The sequence below is a fragment of the Cherax quadricarinatus genome, chromosome 8 (genome assembly GCF_038502225.1).
Source record: "Cherax quadricarinatus isolate ZL_2023a chromosome 8, ASM3850222v1, whole genome shotgun sequence".
Lineage (NCBI taxonomy): Eukaryota > Metazoa > Arthropoda > Malacostraca > Decapoda > Parastacidae > Cherax > Cherax quadricarinatus.
The window spans coordinates 8,984,468-9,007,062 of NC_091299.1; the positions used below are offsets into that span (position 1 = coordinate 8,984,468).

Here is a 22,595-nt window from a genome sequence, read left to right on the forward strand (position 1 = left end):
TGAACTGCTGAACAATGTTCAGCAGTTCACTGAACAAAAGCAGAGAGGAAACTGCAGAAAATTCTTTCATTACCTCTGAAGGCCACACAGATCATGTACCTGACATAAGCACAATCCCGTAAAATTTGGAAAAGAAATAGGAAACATGGCCAGTCATGCAGCACCCGGACTGGTATCGTGTAGTTGTAAATTCATAAAGAAGTACAAAATGCCACTAGCATAAACAATATCATTTTGGTGAAAGACCTTAAATAGAATGAGAGGAACAGGTGAAAGATCTGGGAGTAATAATATCAACTGACCTTTCAAAGGACACAATAAGGCAAATATCACGACAGCTAGGAGGGTTTTCCAGGGGGGTCAACGTCCCCGCGGCCCAGTCCATGTCCAGGCCTCGCAGTGGATCAGGGATTGATGAAAACTTTAGAAATAAGGGAAATAGTGCCATGGTGACACTTGTGAGTATGAATTATTACCCGCAGTAATGGATTTAAATTAGATAAGTTTAGATTTAGACAGGACATAGGAAAGTATTGGTTTGGAAATAGGGTAGTTGATGAGTGGAACAGTCTACCTAGTTGGGTTATTGAGGCTAGGACTTTGGGTAGTTTCAAATTTAGGTTGGATAAGTACATGAGTGGGAGGGGTTGGATTTGAGTGGGACTTTCACATCAGAGCTTATTTCTTGGGTGGCATTGAAAATTGGGTTGGTCAAATGTTTTGTTAGTGGGATGAATTGTAAAGGACCTGCCTAGTATGGGCCAACAGGCCTCCTGCAGTGTTCCTCCTTTCTTATGTTCTTATGTTCTTATGTAGTGGATTTTTTAGCAACCCTTCCCCTCTCCCATCTACATGGTAGGGGTGCCAACAGTGACGATCACCCTGGGGTCACCGGCTCCTCTTGGGCGGGTAACGGTAGAGAGGCCGGTAGAACACAAATTCCACCACAACACTATTCAAATCACTTGTGCTCTCTCTGGTTTATTGAATGTTGAGGTTCAGGGCAGGACAGAGCCATCAACATTGGAAGAGAGATTTATTATTTATTATTTACAGCACCCATGGAATCAAAAAAGCATTTAAATTGCTAGGAACCCTTTAAGGTCCGAAATATGTATTCGCTGGAACGGAGGAGAGAGAAAGAGAGAAAGAGCGAGAGAGAGAGAGAGAGAGAGAGAGAGAGAGAGAGAGAGAGAGAGAGAGAGAGAGAGAGAGAGAGAGAGAGAGAGATTTGGCAGTACATATTCTGAAATTACTTAAGGGGTCTAGTCCCAAATTTGGACACCGCTATAAAAACATACTGGAAAGGGAGAAATGGAAGAAAGTGGTGGGGTGCCGTTCGCACAACAGGAGAACATTGTATCAACATCCGTGGGCCAAACTGATTAACATATTACCAGAAGATATGAAAAACGTTGCTGTAACACGTGCAGAAATGGTATCAACCCTGGTAATAGATACCAACAAATTTGTTTAGCAAGACACGTAAGCAAACACTAGGACATATTTATTAGAAAACGTTTCGGTCCTGGGACCCTGATCAAGGTCCCAGGACCTAAACTGTACAGTGATGAGTGGGAGACTGTACAATGACGAGTGGGAGATTGTACAGTGACGAGTGGGAGGCTGGAGTGGGACGGGACGCAGGTAAACAGAGGGAGAGAGAATGACCAATAAAAGTTATAAATAACACCCAAGTAAACACAGCAGCAGTATCACCCTGGGGGAGAGTCTTGTGTGTCACCAGTAGCATCACCCTGGGGGAGAGTCTTGTGTGTCACCAGTAGCATCACCCTGGGGGAGAGTCTTGTGTGTCACCAGTAGCATCACCCTGGGGGAGAGTCTTGTGTGTCACCAGCAGCATCACCCTGGGGGAGAGTCTTGTGTGTCACCAGTAGCATCACCCTGTGGGAGAGTCTTGTGTGTCACCAGCAGCATCACCCTGGGGGAGAGTCTTGTGTGTCACCAGTAGCATCACCCTGGGGGAGAGTCTTGTGTGTCACCAGTAGCATCACCCTGGGGGAGAGTCTTGTGTGTCACCAGTAGCATCACCCTGGGGGAGAGTCTTGTGTGTCACCAGTAGCATCACCCTGGGGGAGAGTTTTGTGTGTCACCAGCAGCATCACCCTGGAGGAGAGTCTTGTGTGTCACCGGTAGCATCACCCTGGGGAGAGTCTTGTGTGTCACCAGTAGCATCACCCTGGGAAAAAGTCTTGTGTGTCACCAGTAGCATCACCCTGGGGGAGAGTCTTGTGTGTCACCAGTAGCATCACCCTGGGGAAGAGTCTTGTGTGTCACCAGTAGCATCACCCTGGGGGAGAGTCTTGTGTGTCACCAGTAGCGTCACCATGGGGGAGTCTTGTGTGTCACCAGTAGCATCTCCCTGGGGGAGAGTCTTGTGTGTCACCAGTAGCATCACCCTGGGGGAGAGTCTTGTGTGTCACCAGTAGCATCACCCTGGGGGAGAGTCTTGTGTGTCACCAGTAGCATCACCCTGGGGGAGAGTCTTGTGTGTCACCAGTAGCATCACCCTGGGGGAGAGTCTTCTGTGTCACCAGTAGCATCACCCTGGGGGAGAGTCTTGTGTGTCACCGGTAGCATCACCCTGGGGGTAAGTCTTGTGTGTCACCAGTAGCATCACCCTGGGGGAGAGTCTTGTGTGTCACCAGTAGCATCACCCTGGGGAGAGTCTTGTGTGTCACCAGTAGCATCACCCTGGGGGAGAGTCTTGTGTGTCACCAGTAGCATCACCCTGGGGGAGAGTCTTGTGTGTCACCAGTAGCATCACCCTGGGGGAGAGTCTTGTGTGTCACCAGTAGCATCACCCTGGGGGAGAGTCTTGTGTGTCACCAGTAGCATCACCCTGGGGGAGAGTCTTGTGTGTCACCAGTAGCATCACCCTGAGGGAGAGTCTTGTGTGTCACCAGCAGCATCACCCTGGGGGAGAGTCTTGTGTGTCACCAATAGCATCACCCTGGGGGAGAGTCTTGTGTGTCACCAGTAGCGTCACCCTGGGGGAGTCTTGTGTGTCACCAGTAGCATCTCCCTGGGGGAGAGTCTTGTGTGTCACCAGTAGCATCACCCTGGGGGAGAGTCTTGTGTGTCACCAGTAGCATCACCCTGGGGGAGAGTCTTGTGTGTCACCAGTAGCATCACCCTGGGGGAGAGTCTTGTGTGTCACCAGTAGCATCACCCTGGGGGAGAGTCTTCTGTGTCACCAGTAGCATCACCCTGGGGGAGAGTCTTGTGTGTCACCGGTAGCATCACCCTGGGGGTGAGTCTTGTGTGTCACCAGTAGCATCACCCTGGGGGAGAGTCTTGTGTGTCACCAGTAGCATCACCCTGGGGAGAGTCTTGTGTGTCACCAGTAGCATCACCCTGGGGGAGAGTCTTGTGTGTCACCAGTAGCATCACCCTGGGGGAGAGTCTTGTGTGTCACCAGTAGCATCACCCTGGGGAGAGTCTTGTGTGTCACCAGTAGCATCACCCTGGGGGAGAGTCTTGTGTGTCACCAGTAGCATCACCCTGGGGGAGAGTCTTGTGTGTCACCAGTAGCATCACCCTGAGGGAGAGTCTTGTGTGTCACCAGCAGCATCACCCTGGGGGAGAGTCTTGTGTGTCACCAGTAGCATCACCCTGGGGGAGAGTCTTGTGTGTCACCAGTAGCATGAACCTGGGGGAGAGTTGTGTGTCACCAGTAGCATCACCCTGGGGGAGAGTCTTGTGTGTCACCAGTAGCATCACCCTGGGGGAGAGTCTTGTGTGTTACCAGTAGCATCACCCTGGGGAAGAGTCTTGTGTGTCACCAGTAGCATCACCCTGGGGGAGAGTCTTGTGTGTCACCAGTAGCATCACCCTGGGGGAGAGTCTTGTGTGTCACCAGTAGCATCACCCTGGGGGAGAGTCTTGTGTGTCACCAGTAGCATCACCCTGAGGGAGAGTCTTGTGTGTCACCAGCAGCATCACCCTGGGGGAGAGTCTTGTGTGTCACCAGTAACATCACCCTGGGGGAGAGTCTTGCGTGTCACCAGTAGCATCACCCTGGGGGAGAGTTGTGTGTCACCAGTAGCATCACCCTGGGGGAGAGTCTTGTGTGTCACCAGCAGCATCACCCTGGGGGAGAGTCTTGTGTGTCACCAGTAGCATCACCCTGGGGGAGAGTCTTGTGTGTCACCAGTAGCATCACCCTGGGGGAGAGTTGTGTGTCACCAGTAGCATCACCTTGGGGGAGAGTTGTGTGTCACCAGTAGCATCACCCTGGGGGAGAGTCTTGTGTGTCACCAGTAGCATCACCCTTGGGGAGAGTCTTGTGTGTCACCAGTAGCATCACCCTTGGGGAGAGTCTTGTGTGTCACCAGTAGTATCACCCTGGGGGAGAGTTGTGTGTCACCAGTAGGATCACCCTTGGGGAGAGTTGTGTGTCACCAGTAGCATTAACCTTTGGGAGAGTCTTGTGTGTCACCAGCAGCATCACCCTGGGGGAGAGTCTTGTGTGTCGCCAGTAGCATCACCCTGGGGGAGAGTCTTGTGTGTCACCAGTACCATCACCCTGGGGGAGAGTCTTGTGTGTCACCAGCGGCATCACCCTGGGGGAGAGTCTTGTGTGTCACCAGCAGCATCACCCTGGGGGAGAGTCTTGTGTGTCACCAGTAGCATCACCCTGGGGGAGAGTCTTGTGTGTCACCAGTAGCATCACCCTGGGGGAGAGTCTTGTGTGTCACCAGTAGCATCACCCTGGGGGAGAGTCTTGTGTGTCACCAGTAGCATCACCCTGGGGAGAGTCTTGTGTGTCACCAGCAGCATCACCCTGGGGGGTGAGTCTTGTGTGTCACCAGTAGCATCACCCTGGGGGAGAGGCTTGTGTGTCACCAGTAGCATCTCCCTGGGGGAGAGTCTTGTGTGTCACCAGTAGCATCACCCTGGGGGAGAGTCTTGTGTGTCACCAGTAGCATCACCCTGGGGGAGAGTCTTGTGTGCCACCAGTAGCATCACCCTGGGGGAGGGTCTTGTGTGTCAATAGCAGCATCACCCTGGGGGAGAGTCCTGTGTGTCACCAGTAACATTACCCTGGGGGAGAGTCTTATGTGTCACTAGTAGCATCACCCTGGGGGAGAGTCTTGTGTGTCACCTGCAGCATCACCCTGTGGGAGAGTCTTGTGTGTCACCAGCGGCATCACCCTGTGGGAGAGTATTGTGTGTCAATAACAGCATCACCCTGTGGGAGAGTATTGTGTGTCACCAGCAGCATCGCCCTGTGGGAATCTTGTGTGTCACCAGTAGCATCATCCTGTGAGAGTCTTGTGTCACCAGCAGCATCATCCTACCTGGAGTCTACCTGGAGGGCATTCCGGGGATCAACGCCTCCGCGGCCCGGTCCATGATCAGGCCTCCCGGTGGATCAGGGCCTGATCAACGAGGCTGTTACTGCTGGCCGCACGCAATCCAACGTACGAACCACAGCCCGGCTGATCCGGCACCGTCTTTAGTTATCTGTCCAGCTCCCTCTTGAAGTTAACCAGGGGCCTACCGGTAATGCCCCTTATTGCTAGTGAGAGGCTGTTGAACAGTCCTGGGCCCCGGACACTTAATGCGTTTTCTCTTAGTTTACCTGTGACGCCCATAGGGGTATGTTGCATCGCCTGCCAAGTCTTTTGCTTTCGTATGGAGTGATTGCTGTGTGCATATTGGGGACCAGCCCCTCCAGAATCTTCCAGGTGTATGTTATGATATATCTCTCTCGCCTGCACTCCAGTGAGTACAAGTCAAGTGCTTCCAGGTGCTCCCAGTAGTTAAGGTGTTTGATGGAACTTATACGTGCAGTAAAGGTTCTCTGTACATTCTCTAGTTCAGAAATTTAACCTGCCGTGAATGGGGATGTTAATGTACAGCAGTATTCCAGCCTAGAAAGAATAAGTGATTTAAAAAGGATCATCATTGGCTTAGCATCTCTTGTCTTGAATGTTCTCATTATCCATCCTATCAGTTTCCTAGCAGATGTGATAGTGGCATTGTTGTGGTCCTTGAAGGTGAGGTCTTCGGACACTACCACACCCAGGTCCTTCACATTACTTTCCCACTATTGTGTGATTGGAGTTTGTAGTATACTCAATTCTAGTTATTATTTCCTCCAGTTTTCCATAACGGAGAAGTTGGAATTTGTCTTCATTGAACATCATATTGTTCTCTGTTACCCATTGGAAAACTTGGTTTATATCTTCTTGGAGCTTTGCCGTGTCCTCAATGGATGACACTCTCATGCAGATCCTAGTATCGTCTGCAAAGGATGATACAGTGCTGTGGTTTACATCTCTGTCTGTCTGGTATGAGAATGAGGACAAAGCTCTTCACTATGGGAGTCTTGTGTGTCACCAGCAGCATCACCCTGTGGGAGTATTATGTGTCACAGCAGCATCACCCAGTGGGAGTCTTGTGTGTCCCTAGCAGCATCACCCTGTGGGAGTCTTGTGTGTCTCTATGTTGCGACCCCTGAATGGATCGCAATGTATGTAATGTATATTACCTTTTCATATAATTTTATGTTGCTTATATTTGCGATAATAGCTAAATCATAAATATATTGCTTTATATTATTATTTGACTTAGTTACTTTTATTAGGAAGGATGTAACATATATATATTATTCAGTGCTCATACTTCAAGTCTTGATTGTCTAACTACTGTAATTATCGCTCGTGACTCGTTACTCTGCCGGCTTCTCGGTATTGCTGGGCAGCAACTGCCCACGGAGCTATCACGTGATAGAGGGGGGGGAGGGGAGGGTGTTCACACCTCACCTGAAGTAGTCAGTCTGGGCTAGACTCTCTTGGTGGTTGGACGTATTCCTGACAAGATGTGCCTAACACTCCCTTATTGACCCTTGTTGGAAAATCGTCTCTGCCGCTTTCTTGTTGTTGGTTCTATAGAACTCTGTTCACAGAACATTGTCTAGACTTAGTGATTTTCGACGTTGTACTGAGGTTGTGTGTCACATAGACACTCTGAGCAACTCAGGTCCTGAGCTGTAGCTTCTGACCTAACTTGTACTGGTATCTGTGTATTATCACAGTCGGGGATTTTCTTATGCTGAACTTAGATTCAGTAGTATGGGAGTTTTGTGACTTGTGTGGAGGATCTGCAGATGGTCCCTACTTAGTGTCGTTATATTATCTTCTTGTTCCTGATTCTGTGTCACAGTTGCTTGTTATATTGCTGTTTGGCTTATCAGTCGTTTTATTGTTCAAGCAAGCTGTTCTGATTGCCAGGTGGTCAAGAAGTTAGTTAATGTGAGGACTTAGTCACTAGTTAAGTCTAGTCGAGTCTTGAGACATAGCGAACTACTTAGAGCACTTACACACATACACACAAACTTATTTGTATATATATGTATTATTAAATGTTAATGTACTAGACGGTACTTAGGACATAAATATATGACATGTGCCTTCAGCACAATAATACTGTACACGAGAGAAGTGGATATTATTATTTTGATTACTGTGATTAATTTAATTTATTTTGATAATATACTCCTAGACATTTTTGTTATTAATAAATTTATTAAATTTTAATTTCTTTAGTTAGTAGCCTACCAGTTGTAATCCTGAAGCACTAATAATTCTTATTGAATTCTACTGGATAATTGGACCAGGATACTGACTACTTGTTACGAAAACCCAGTAACAGGCTGGAGATCTCTAAGCTTATTAGAAATCGCGTTTTTTGTAACACCCTAGCAGCATCACCCTGTGGGAGTCTTATGTGTCCCTAGCAGCATCAGTCTGTGGGAGTCTTGTGTGTCCCCAGAGCATCATACTGTGGGAGAACCTTGTGTGTCCCTAGCAGCATCACCCTGTGGGAGTCTTGTGTGTCCCTAGCAGCATCAGTCTGTGGGAGAGTCTTGTGTGTCCCTAGCAGCATCACTCTGTGGGAGAGTCTTGTGTGTCCCTAGAAGCATCACCCTGTGGGAGTCTTATGTGTCCCTAGCAGCATCACTCTGTGGGAGAGTCTTGTGTGTCCCTAGCAGCATCACTCTGTGGGAGTCTTTTGTGTCCCTAGCAGCATCACTCTGTGGGAGAGTCTTGTGTGTCCCTAGCAGCATCACTCTGTGGGAGTCTTTTGTGTCCCTAGCAGCATCACTCTGTGGGAGAGTCTTGTGTGTCCCCAGCAGCATCACTGTGGGAGAGTCTCGTGTGTCACCAGTACCTTGTGTGTTCTCCATCATTCCTCCCCAAAGTTACACCAGTAATTTAAGCTCCACCATAATTATATGCAAGGGGATTAGGGCAGCAAAATTACTCCCTAAGTTATTGTATTAGTCAGCCTGCTGTTGTCTTGGTTACTGTAGTAGTCAACCAGCTGTTGTCTTGGTTACTGTAGTAGTCAACCAGCTGTTGCCTTGGTTACTGTAGTAGTCAACCAGCTGTTGCCTTGGTTACTGTAGTTGTTAACCTGCTGTTGTCTTGGTTACTGTAGTAGTCAACCAGCTGTTGTCTTGGCTACTGTAGTTGTTAACCTGCTGTTGTCTTGGTTACTGTAGTAGTCAACCTGCTGTTGTCTTGGTTACTGTAGTAGTCAACCAGCTGTTGCCTTTGTTACTGTAGTAGTCAACCAGCTGTTGTCTTGGTTACTGTAGTAGTCAACCAACTGTTGCCTTGGTTACTGTAGTAGTCAACCAGCTGTTGTCTTGGTTACTGTAGTAGTCAACCAGCTGTTGTCTTGGTTACTGTAGTAGTCAACCAGCTGTTGTCTTGGTTACTGTAGTAGTCAACCAGCTGTTGTCTTGGTTACTGTAGTAGTCAACCAGCTGTTGTCTTGGTTACTGTAGTAGTCAACCAGCTGTTGTCTTGGTTACTGTAGTAGTCAACCAGCTGTTGCCTTGGTTACTGTAGTAGTCAACCAGCTGTTGCCTTGGTTACTGTAGTAGTCAACCTGCTGTTGTCTTGGTTACTGTAGTAGTCAACCAGCTGTTGTCTTGGTTACTGTAGTAGTCAACCAGCTGTTGTCTTGGTTACTGTAGTAGTCAACCAGCTGTTGTCTTGGTTACTGTAGTAGTCAACCAGCTGTTGCCTTGGTTACTGTAGTAGTCAACCAGCTGTTGTCTTGGTTACTGTAGTAGTCAACCAGCTGTTGTCTTGGTTACTGTAGTAGTCAACCAGCTGTTGTCTTGGTTACTGTAGTAGTCAACCAGCTGTTGTCTTGGTTACTGTAGTAGTCAACCAGCTGTTGTCTTGGTTACTGTAGTAGTCAACCAGCTGTTGTCTTGGTTACTGTAGTAGTCAACCTGCTGTTGTCTTGGTTACTGTAGTAGTCAACCAGCTGTTGTCTTGGTTACTGTAGTAGTCAACCAGCTGTTGTCTTGGTTACTGTAGTAGTCAACCAGCTGTTGTCTTGGTTACTGTAGTAGTCAACCAGCTGTTGTCTTGGTTACTGTAGTAGTCAACCAGCTGTTGTCTTGGTTACTGTAGTAGTCAACCAGCTGTTGCCTTGGTTACTGTAGTAGTCAACCAGCTGTTGTCTTGGTTATTGTAGTAGTCAACCAGCTGTTGTCTTGGTTACTGTAGTTGTTAACCAGCTGTTGTCTTGGTTACTGTAGTAGTCAACCAGCTGTTGTCTTGGTTACTGTAGTTGTTAACCAGCTGTTGTCTTGGTTACTGTAGTAGTCAACCAGCTGTTGTCTTGGTTACTGTAGTTGTTAACCAGCTGTTGTCTTGGTTACTGTAATACTCAACCTACTACATGTACCTGCACCACCACTGATTCCATAACCTCCACCACTACCACTACTACCACGACTACTAGCACGATTACCACCACCACCACCACGACTACCACTTCCACCACGACTACCACTACCACCACTACTACTATTACTACTACTCTCACCACCACTACTGCTACTACCACCACCACCACCACCACCACCACCACCACCACCACTACCACTACCACCACTTTCCCTCCCCTCACAGGTGAAGTTATCAGGTGTCATACACTCCGTCCTTCCTCCCACCCTCCTACACCCCGTCCTGCCTCCCACCCTCCTACACCCCGTCCTGCCTCCCACCCTCCTACACCCCATCCTGCCGCCTTCCCTTCTACACCCCGTCCTGCCTCCCAACCTCCTACACCCCATCCTGCCGCCTTCCCTTCTACACCACGTCCTGCCTCCCACCCTCCTACACCCCCCATCCTGCCGCCTTCCCTCGTACACCCCGTCCTGGCTCCCACCCTCCTACACCCCATCCTGCCGCCTTCCCTCCTACACCCCGTCCTGCCTCCCACCCTCCTACACCCCATCCTGCCGCCTTCCCTCCTACACCCCGTCCTGCCTCCTACCCTCCTACACCACGTCCTGCCTCCCACCCTCCTACACCCCATCCTGCCAGCTTCCCTCCTACACCCCGTCCTGCCTCCAACCCTCCTACACCCCATCCTGCCGCATTCCCTCCTACACCCCGTCCTGCCGCCCACCCTCCTACACCCAGTCCTGCCTCCCACTCTCCTACACCCCGTCCTGCCTCCCACCCTCCTGCACCCCGTTCTGCCTCCCACCCTCCTACACCCCGTCCTGCCTCCCACTCTCATACACCCCGTCCTGCCTCCTACCCTCCTACACCCCATCCTGCCGCCTTCCCTCCTACACCCCGTCCTGCCTCCCACCCTCCTACACCCCGTCCTGCCTCCCACCCTCCTACACCCCGTCCTGCCTCCCACTCTCCTACACCCCGTCTTGTCTCCCACCCTCCTACACCCCATCCTGCTGCCTTGCCTCCTACACCCCGTCCTGCCTCCTACCCTCCTACACCACATCCTGCCTCCCACCCTCCTACACCCCATCCTGCCGCCTTCCCTCCTACACCCCGTCCTGCCTCCCACCCTCCTACACCCCATCCTGCCGCCTTCCCTCCTACACCCCGTCCTGCCTCCCACCCTCCTACACCCCATCCTGCCGCCTTCCCTCCTACGCCCCGTCCTGCCTCCTACCCTTCTACACCACATCCTGCCTCCCACCCTCCTACACCCCATCCTGCCGCCTTCCCTCCTACACCCCGTCCTGCCTCCCACCCTCCTACACCCTGTCCTGCCCCCACCCTCCTACACCCCGTTCTGCCTCTCACTCTCCTACACCCCGTCCTGCCTCCCACCCTCCTACACCCCATCCTGCCGCCTTCCCTCCTACACCCCGTCCTACCTCCTACCCTCCTACCCTCCTACACCACGTCCTGCCTCCCACCCTCCTACACCCCATCCTACCGCCCTCTCTCCTACACCCCGTCCTGCCTCCCACCCTCCTACACCCCGTCGTGCCTCCCACCCTCCTACACCCCGTCGTGCCTCCCACCCTCCTACACCCCGTCCTGCCTCCCACCCTCCTACACCCCGTCCTGCCTCCCACTCTCCTACACCACGTCCTGCCTCCCACCCTCCTACACCCCATCCTACCGCATTCTCTCCTACACCCCGTCCTGCCTCCCACCCTCCTACACCCCTTCCTGCCTCCCACCCTCCTACACCCCGTCCTGCCTCCTACCCTCCTACACCCCGTCCTGCCTCCCACTCTCCTACACCCCGTCCTGCCTCCCACCCTCCTACACCCCATCGTACCGCCTTCTCTCCTACTCCCCGTCCTGCCTCCCACCCTCCTACACCCCGTCCTGCCTCCCACCCTCCTAAACCCCGTCCTGCCTCCTACCCTCCTACACCACGTCCTGCCTCCCACCCTCCTACACCCCATCCTCCCGCCTTCACTCCTACACCCCCTCCTGCCTCCCACCCTCCTACACCCCGTCCTGCCTCCCACCCTCCTACACCCCGTCCTGCCTCCCACCCTCCTACACCCCGTCCTGCCTCCTACCCTCCTACACCCCGTCCTGCCTCCCACTCTCCTACACCACGTCCTGCCTCCCACCCTCCTGCACCCCATCCTACCGCCTTCTCTCCTACACCCCGTCCTGCCTCCCACCCTCCTACGCCCCGTCCTGCCTCCCACTCTCCTACACCCCGTCCTGCCTCCCACTCTCCTACACCCCGTCCTGCCTCCCAACCTCCTACACCCCGTCCTGCCTCCCACTCTCCTACACCCCGTCCTGCCTCCCACCCTCCTACACCCCGTCCTGCCTCCCACTCTCCTACACCCCGTCCTGCCTCCCACCCTCCTACACCCCGTCCTGCCTCCCACTCTCCTACACCCCGTCCTGCCTCCCACTCTCCTACACCACGTCCTGCCTCCCACCCTCCTACACCCCATCCTACCGCCTTCTCTCCTACACCCCGTCCTGCCTCCCACCCTCCTACACCCCGTCCTGCCTCCTACCCTCCTACACCCCGTCCTGCCTCCCACTCTCCTACACCCCGTCCTGCCTCCCACCCTCCTACACCCCGTCCTGCCTCCCACCCTCCTACACCCCGTCCTGCCTCCCACTCTCCTACACCCCGTCCTGCCTCCCACTCTCCTACACCACGTCCTGCCTCCCACCCTCCTACACCCCATCCTGCCGCCTTCTCTCCTACACCCCGTCCTGCCTCCCACCCTCCTACACCCCGTCCTGCCTCCCACTCTCCTACACCCCGTCCTGCCTCCCACCCTCCTACACCCCGTCCTGCCTCCCACCCTCCTACACCCCGTCCTGCCTCCCACCCTCCTACACCCCGTCCTGCCTCCCACCCTCCTACACCCCGTCCTGCCTCCCACCCTCCTACACCCCGTCCTGCCTCCCACCCTCCTAAACCCCGTCCTGCCTCCTACCCTCCTACACCACGTCCTGCCTCCCACCCTCCTACACCCCATCCTACCGCCTTCTCTCCTACACCCCATCCTGCCTCCCACCCTCCTACACCCCGTCCTGCCTCCCACCCTCCTACACCCCGTCCTGCCTCCCACCCTCCTACACCCCGTCCTGCCTCCCACCCTCCTACACCCCGTCCTGCCTCCCACTCTCCTACACCACGTCCTGCCTCCCACCCTCCTACACCCCATCCTACCGCCTTCTCTCCTACACCCCGTCCTGCCTCCCACCCTCCTACACCCCGTCCTGCCTCCCACTCTCCTACACCCCGTCCTGCCTCCCACTCTCCTACACCACGTCCTGCCTCCCACCCTCCTACACCCCGTCCTGCCTCCCTCCCTCCTACACCCCGTCCTGCCTCCCACCCTCCTACACCCCGTCCTGTCTCCCACTCTCCTACACCCCGTCCTGCCTCCGACACTCCTACACCACGTCCTGCCTCCCACCCTCCTACACCCCATCCTACCGCCTTCTCTCCTACACCCCGTCCTGCCTCCCACCCTCCTACACCCCTTCCTGCCTCCTACCCTCCTACACCCCGTCCTGCCTCCCACTCTCCTACACCCCGTCCTGCCTCCCACCCTCCTACACCCCGTCCTGCCGCCCACCCTCCTACACCCAGTCCTGCCTCCCACTCTCCTACACCCCGTCCTGCCTCCTACCCTCCTACACCACATCCTGCCTCCCACCCTCCTACACCCCATCCTGCCGCCTTCTCTCCTACACCCCGTCCTGCCTCCCACCCTCCTACACCCCGTCCTGCCTCCCACTCTCCTACACCCCGTCCTGCCTCCCACACTCCTACACCCCGTCCTGCCTCCCACCCTCCTACACCCCGTCCTGCCTCCCACCCTCCTACACCCCGTCCTGCCTCCCACTCTCCTACACCCCGTCCTGCCTTCCACTCTCCTACACCCCGTCCTGCCTCCCACCCTCCTACACCCCGTCCTGCCTCCCACCCTCCTACACCCCCTCCTCCCGCCCACTCTCCTACACCCCGTCCTGCCTCCCACCCTCCTACACCCCGTCCTGCCTCCCACCCTCCTACACCCCGTCCTGCCTCCCACCCTCCTACACCCCGTCCTGCCTCCCACCCTCCTACACCCCGTCCTGCCTTCCACTCTCCTACACCCCGTCCTGCCTCCCACCCACTTACACTCCATCATACCTCGCACCCTCTTACACCCATCACCTTGGCATCTATCCCATCTCTTCCATCTACTCCCATCCTATTTTCTCATCTACTATCTTCTTGTTATCTTCCCTTCACTTTCCCTCATATGTTCTTCATCTCTCTCTCTCTCTCTCTCTCTCTCTCTCTCTCTCTCTCTCTCTCTCTCTCTCTCTCTCTCTCTCTCTCTCTGTCTCTCTCTCTCTCTCTGTCTCTCTCTCTCTCTCTCTCTCTCTCTCTCTCTCTCTCTCATACACCTAAAACTCTCCGTTCACTTTCTTCATTCCCTCTTACTCTCTGGTTTTTCTTCCAACTTTCTTTTCTCAATCTTGATGAGTTTTCGTTCTCTCTCTCTTCGTTCCATCCTTACCTACCGTCCTTCGTTTCATCCCTCCCTCCCTCCCTTCCTTCCTCCCTTTCTTCCCTCCCTTCCTTCCTCCCTTTCTTCCCTCCCTCCCTCCCTTCCTTCCTCCCTTTCTTCCCTCCCTTCCTCCCTTCCTTCCTTCCTTCCTTCCTTCCTTCCTTCCTTCCTTCCTTCCTTCCCGCCTTCTTTCACTCCCTCGTGGTAACCGCGGCTTCCATCTTCTGTGTTGACATCATTCTTTATTCTTTGTTTGCCAGATGGTTCATCAGAGAGTGAAACACCATCTTTCAAAGATTCCTCAGCTGGTGTGACTACCACAGGTGGTGTCTAGGTACTGCCAGGTGGTGTGACTATCCTAGTTGGTGTCTAGGTATTGCCAGCTGGTGTGACTATCTTAGGCGGTGTCTAGGTACTACCAGCTGGTGTGACTATCCTAGGTGAAGTCTAGGTACTGCCAGCTGTTGTGACTATCCTAGATGGTGTCTAGATACTGCCGGTTGGGCAGACTACCTGTGGTGTATGCTGTACTGGACATGCATAACACGTAACCACAATCCTACATATCATCAGTAACAAGCTTTAATCACCATAGTTTATTGCCTGTGTACCATGCGCGTATGTGGTAACTGCCAGTTTGTGCCGGAGGCTTGCCAGTCAGGGTGAGCACAAGGGCCCCAGGGTAGCCTACCTCACATCTAGGTGTCTCCCTGGAGATTCAGGTCCTCACAAGCCTCGAGGTGGTTAACACCTTACTGGCGTTCTGTCTTCTATATGGGTGTGTAATGCTGCAGCTAGTGAGCTGTCAGAATACTCTCATATTATGGTATTGTTAAATATACTATATACGTGTAAATCTTTGTAAATTTGTTTGGTGGTGGAAATACTCGGTTATTCGAAAGCTAATATCTGGTGAATACTTCATGATTCATTCTCTTTATATTATGTAATGTCCAAGGTCTACAGGAATGTTCCTTGACGCTGGTGAAGGACTCTTAACTTAAAGGTTCCTTGATGCTGGTGAAGGACTCTTGACTCGAAGGTTCCTTGATGCTGGTGAAGGACTCTTGACTTGATGGTTCCTTGATGCTGGTGAAGGACTCTTGACTCGAAGGTTCCTTGATACTGGTGAAGGATTCTTGACTCGAAGGAATTGCATTTGTCCTCTCCTTCCCTGAACTGTGTGATCAGTACGGGTTTAAGGCTTCCCCATAATGTAATAGTGAAGAACATGAGTAAGTCGGCTCTGGGACACAGGAAAGTAGTCAGGAATACCAATGCTTTTTAATGTTTTTTTTTAAATCAAGATTGCGTACAGTACATTGCATGGATGCCTTCATATATATGACATTTTACAAGATTACGGCAAAAGGTAACCCGGTTTCCCTGAAACACCAATCACACAGAATGGGTTTCGTGTCATTTGCAGTATAAACTACCGTCAACAATGGCGGAGGAATACACGGAACACAAACCAGCGTCAGCAATGGCGGAGGAATACACGGAACACAAACCAGCATCAACAATGGCGGAGGAATACACGGAACACAAACCAGCGTCAACAATGGCGGAGGAATACACGGAACACAAACCAGCATCAACAATGGCGGAGGAATACACGGAACACAAACCAGCGTCAACAATGGCGGAGGGATACACGGAACACAAACCAGCGTCAACAATGGCGGAGGAATACACGGAACACAAACCAGCGTCAACAATGGCAGAGGAATACACGGAACACAAACCAGCGTCAACAATGGTGGAGGAATACACGGAACACAAACCAGCATCAACAATGGCGGAGGAATACACGGAACACAAACCAGCGTCAACAATGGCAGAGGAATACACGGAACACAAACCAGCGTCAACAATGGCGGAGGAATACACGGAACACAAACCAGCGTCAACAATGGTGGAGGAATACACGGAACACAAACCAGCGTCAACAATGGTGGAGGAATACACGGAACACAAACCAGCGTCAACAATGGCGGAGGAATACACGGAACACAAACCAGCGTCAACAATGGCGGAGGAATACACGGAACACATAAAGAGGGGGATAACTGATTTGAAAGCCTTGAAAAATCCCGCACCAAATGTTAGAAATCTCTTAGAATTCAACGTGTAATATATGAACTGGAAGATTGTTAACTATAGTATGGTAGCAGTAGTTTCTGTAAGCACGTTAACTCTATACAAACATACTAGAAAAATTTGCTTTGAACCAACAGATAACAGAACTTACTAGAAATGAATATACATTGGATTTGATCTTCACAAAGAAGAGACGTGCGAGTCACAAATACGATATACTCTGATCAAATAAATCAAAATTTAAGGGTGCAAAACTCCATTAACAATGTCTTAAGACGGGATGCTCAGTAAATTTAACTTCAACAGTAATACAACTGACTTGAACAAATTAACAAAGAACAGTCAGAAACAGTTTCAAAGAACACTAAACCCTCATCAGCGCCTGGAAAAAACTGAACATAGAAGCAAACAAGGTTTGTGTTAAATATATACCTACTGAGAAAACTAAAAGTAGGGAAAGAGAGTTATCAAATTGCTTAACAATGTTCATATGTCAGAACGAAAGACAGATAATCTTAGCCGAGAGATCATCCAGGTAAAACAAAAAATTAATCTGTTGTAACAAACTTCTGAAACACAAAGGTAACAAAATGTCATCCAGGATAGTGCAAGAAACACCAAATATTTCAACACACATGTATCGACGACCCAAATGATTTCTTCATGAATGAGCCTCAAAACTCCATAAATGTATGCCAGATTTCCGACATTACCCTAACTCCGATAGATTTCGAAAAAGCCATTGACAACATGCCCATGCACTCAGCCCCGGGCCCAGACTCGTGGAGCTCTGTTTTCATTAAGAACTGCAAGAAACCCCTCTCGCGTGCCCTAAGTACACTATGGAGGAGGAGCTTGGACATGGGTGAAATTCCACAGTCACTTAAAACAACGGATATAGCCCCACTCCATAAAGGTGGCAGCAAAGCATTAGCTAAGAACTATAGACCAATAGCTCTGACGTCCCACATCATAAAAATCTTTGAAAGAGTGCTAAGAAGCAGGATTGCAAATCACCTGGATTCCCAAAATCTGCATAATCCAGGGCAACATGGGTTCAGGGCAGGTCGCTCCTGCCTCTCACAACTACTGGATCACTATGACATGGCCTTGGATGCACTGGAAGAAAATCAGAATGCAGATGTAATATACACAGACTTTGCAAAAGCGTGTGACAAATGCGATCATGGCGTAATAGCCCACAAAATACGTGCTAAAGGATAAGATAAGATAAGATAAGATTTCGTTCGGATTTTTAACCCCGGAGGGTTAGCCACCCAGGATAACCCAAGAAAGTCAGTGCGTCATCGAGGACTGTCTAACTTATTTCCATTGGGGTCCTTAATCTTGTCCCCCAGGATGCGACCCACACCAGTCGACTAACACCCAGGCACCTATTTGCTGCTAGGTGAACAGGACAACAGGTGTAAGGAAACGTGTCGAATGTTTCCACCTGCCGGGAATCGAACCCGGGCCCTCCGTGTGTGAAGCGGGAGCTTTAGCCACCAGGCCACCGGGCCACTGGGAAAGTGGTGATATGGATCTTCAACTTCCTAACAAATCGAACACAAAGTGTAGTGGTCAATAGAGTTAAATCGGAGGCTGCCATAGTGAAGAGCTCTGTTCCACAAGGCACAGTACTCGCCCCCATCTTATTCCTCATCCTCATATCAGACATAGACAGAGATATACATCACAGCACCGTATCATCCTTTGCGGATGATACTAGGATCTGCATGAGGCTGTCATCTGCTGAGGACGCGGTTAACCTCCAAGAAGATATAAACAAAGTTTTCCAGTGGGCAACGGTAAACAATATGATGTTCAATGAGGACAAATTCCAATACTCCGTTATGGAAAACTGGAGGAGATAATAACTAGAACAGAGTATACTACAGACTCTGGCCATACTATAGAGCGGTAAAATAATGTAAGGGATCTGGGAGTAGTAATGTCTTAGGATCTCACTTTCAAGGATCACAACAGTGCCACGATCGCACGTGCAAAGAAAATGATAGGATGGATAATGAGAACGTTCAAAACGAGAGATGCCAAGCCAATAATGATCCTTTTCAAATCACTTGTTCTCTCTAGGCTGGAATACTGCTGTACATTAACATCTCCATTCAAAGCAGGTGAAATCGCAGATCTAGAGAGTGTACAGAGATCCTTTACTGCACGTATAAGTTCTGTCAAGCACCTTAACTACTGGGAACGCTTGGAAGCACTTGACTTGTACTCGTTGGAACGCAGGAGGGAGAGATATATCATAATCTACACTTGGAAAATCTTGGAAGGAATGGTCCCAAATCTGCACACAGAAGTCACTCCCTACGAAAGTAAAAGACTGGGCAGGCGATGCAAAATGCCCCCAATAAAAAGTAGGGGCGCCATTGGTACACTAAGGGAAAACACCATAAGTGTCCGGGGCCCAAGACTGTTCAACAGCCTCCCATCAAGCATTAGGGGAATTACCAATAAACCCCTGGCTGCCTTCAAGAGAGAGCTGGACAGATACCTAAAGTCAGTGCCGGATCAGCCGGGCTGTGGCTCGTACGTCGGACTGCGTGCGGCCAGCAGTAACAGCCTAGTTGATCAGGCCCTGATCCACCGGGAGGCCTGGTCATGGACCGGGCCGGGGGGCGTTGATCCCCGGAATAACCTCCAGGTAACCTCCAGGTATGTAAAATCCAAGTTAAGAACTACCTGTAGAATTGGACCATTAATAACAGGTTCTTAAACTGACGATGAAGAAAAAATCCATAATTCTAAAAGGCCAATATGACTGAATGCTCAGTAATCCATTAATTTAAAAGAGAGTGGAGAAAGTGGAATTCTTTTCAGTACCTCTGAAGGTCAGACAGATTATATGACTGACATGAGCATCAGTCCCAGTCATGTAGCACCTGGACCAGATCAATGGAATTCCTTACTCATAAAGAAATGCAAAATACCACTAGCACGAGCCATCAGTATTCGTTGGTGAAAATGCTTAAATCCAGATAAAATACCAGAAGTGTGCAGACACACGGTGAGGGTCTGGGTTCGATTCCCAGCCAGAGTAGAAACATTGGACGTGTTTCTTTCCACCTGTTGTCTATGTTCCCCATCAGTAAAATGGGTACCTGGGTGTTAGTCGACTGGTGTGGGTCGCATCCTGGGACACTGACCTAAGGAGGCCTGGTCACAGACCGGGCCGCGGGGGCGTTGACCCCCGGAACTCTCTCCAGATAAACTCCAGATAAACACAGGTTATGGGAGGCAGTAGAGCGCTAGCCCGAAATTAGATCAGTTGCCCCAACATTATATACCATAAAAGTTTCTGAAAGAATGATGGGATGGAAAACTAAAAACTTTATGGAACAGCATAATCTGCGCGGCCCACACCTCTATGATAGAATTATAGAAGAGAAAAATTTAAATGCAGAGGAAGAAAACTAAAATGCAGATGTGGTTTACACGGATTTCACGAAGGTTTTTGACAAATGTGATCATTGGGTGATTGCACAAAATGAAAACGATAGGTATAACAAGGAAAGTAGGTAAATATTGCTTCAACTTTCTAACAAACAGAGCACGAACAATAGTAATAAACAGCACGAACAATAGTAATAAACAGAGCACGAACAATAGTAATAAACAGAGCACGAACAATGGTAATAAACAGAGCACGAACAATAGTAATAAACAGAGCACGAACAATAGTAATAAACAGAGCACGAACAATAGTAATAAACAGAGCACGAACAATGGTAATAAACAGAGCACGAACAATAGTAATAAACAGAGCACGAACAATAGTAATAAACAGAGCACGAACAATGGTAATAAACAGAGCACGAACAATAGTAATAAACAGAGCACGAACAATAGTAATAAACAGAGCACGAACAATGGTAATAAACAGAGCACGAACAATAGTAATAAACAGAGCACGAACAATAGTAATAAACAGAGCACGAACAATAGTAATAAACAGAGCACGAACAATAGTAATAAACAGAACACGAACAATAGTAATAAACAGAACACGAACAATAGTAATAAACAGAGCACGAACAATAGTAATAAACAGAGCACGAACAATAGTAATAAACGGAGCACGAACAATAGTAATAAACAGAGCACGAACAATGGTAATAAACAGAGCACGAACAATAGTAATAAACAGAGCACGAACAATAGTAATAAACAGAGCACGAACAATAGTAATAAACAGAGCACGAACAATAGTAATAAACAGAGCAAAATTTATCATTTGCAATGTAAAGAGCTCGGCACCCCAAGGCACTTTTCTTCCACCTTCACCATTTGTTATCTTCATAACAGACAGATGACAACGCTTTCCACATTTTCTTGTTAATGTTGGATGATGACAAATTAATCTTGAAAATCACCTCGGTAGAAGACACTGAAAAACTGCAGGAAGATATAAGGAAAATTTTCAGGTGGACATTGCAAAGGTTCGAGAAGAAAATTTTGGCTTAATTGTTAGTAATAATATATGACTGATGGATCTAAGCAGGAGTCTACCGGGTAGGGCTGCATTAGTTCTTGTTGCCACCTCCCAAGTTAAAAACTATAGCAGCCATGTTGAACTAAACATCAGAATTAAGAACTGATCGACTGCAGTAAAACCTAAATTATTTACCATCCTGGTGCCTCTAAAGTTAACTTACAAAACCGAGCTTGACTCTCTGAGAAAGGGGAATTAATATACAATTTCATGGATTCCATTATACATTGAATTACTTCCTCATGATAATAGTTGATAAGTTAGCCATAAAAGAGCTACCCTGAAGGAATATGTATAACTGTGACATGTCTGTTATTATGACAAAAGCAAATAATGAAAGTAAATGTTATAGGAATGCAGTTAGAAGCTTGAGTACATCTATCACTCACTATAATAACATAAACGTACATAAGCATGTCTACGGGGGAGCACCTTACAATGTTGTAGTGGTCAGACTTAAGCGTGGTTACAACTACCCTTGGCAGTATGACAGACACACAGATGGTGATCCATCCAAATGGAAAGTCTGTGGGCCAGTCTTATGGTGACTTCCCTGCACACTGCGTGTTTGATTATCCACTTATTGAGGAATGTACAGATAGAATAATAACTATATGACAAGTCAGAGTATCTTGTTAATAAAATAAGATACCAGACATATTAAGCAAATATCCTAAATTTGCTTGCAACAGTTGGATTTAAATCCAGCTGTACACCTGTTAACCCTTTTGGGGGTCTAGTTCCTAAGCTTGTTCTGTATCTAGATGCTCTTACACTATCCTCCACAGGATGGATATTGGGTAGACTTTAAAACAGCCGCTACGGCGACAGAATCTAAAATCTAGACAGCACCTGTCATGCTGCTTATATACGTGAGCAGCGCCACTCGTGCTGCCTACTCACAGCATGCGTGAGCAGCGCCACTCGTGCTGCCTACTCACAGCATGCGTGAGCAGCGCCACTCGTGCTGCCTACTCACAGCATGCGTGAGCAGCGCCACTCGTGCTGCCTACTCACAGCATGCGTGAGCAGCGCCACCCACACCGTGGGAGAACATGCAGCTACATCACCTCCCATCTTGGCCGCTTCAAAATTAAAGTAACACTCCCATTACACAGATTATCTTTAATAAAGCTATCACACTTGCTTAGATGTACGGTGTTATGTGTGTTAGGATGCCTCACTGATCCTCAGTACCGTGTTATGTGTGTTAGGATGCCTCACTGATCCTCAGTACCGTGTTATGTGTGTTAGGATGCCTCACTGATCCTCAGTACCGTGTTATGTGTGTTAGGATGCCTCACTGATCCTCAGTACCGTGTTATGTGTGTTAGGATGCCTCACTGATCCTCAGTACCGTGTTATGTGTGTTAGGATGCCTCACTGATCCTCAGTACCGTGTTATGTGTGTTAGGATACCTCACTGATCCTCAGTACCGTGTTATGTGTGTTAGGATGCCTCACTGATCCTCAGTACCGTGTTATGTGTGTTAGGATGCCTCACTGATCCTCAGTACCGTGTTATGTGTGTTAGGATGCCTCACTGATCCTCAGTACCGTGTTTTGTGTGTTAGGATGCCTCACTGATCCTCAGTACCGTGTTATGTGTGTTAGGATGCCTCACTGATCCTCAGTACCGTGTTTTGTGTGTTAGGATGC

The 22,595-nt window shown here is 49.7% G+C and overlaps 1 protein-coding gene across 6 annotated transcripts in view; it reads left to right on the forward strand.

The window, feature by feature from the left end:
* Window positions 1-22,595, forward strand: part of CdGAPr (GTPase-activating protein CdGAPr) — a 1,516,021-nt gene that overhangs the window by 816,838 nt on the left and 676,588 nt on the right. The gene's annotated exons all lie outside the window — the stretch shown is intronic.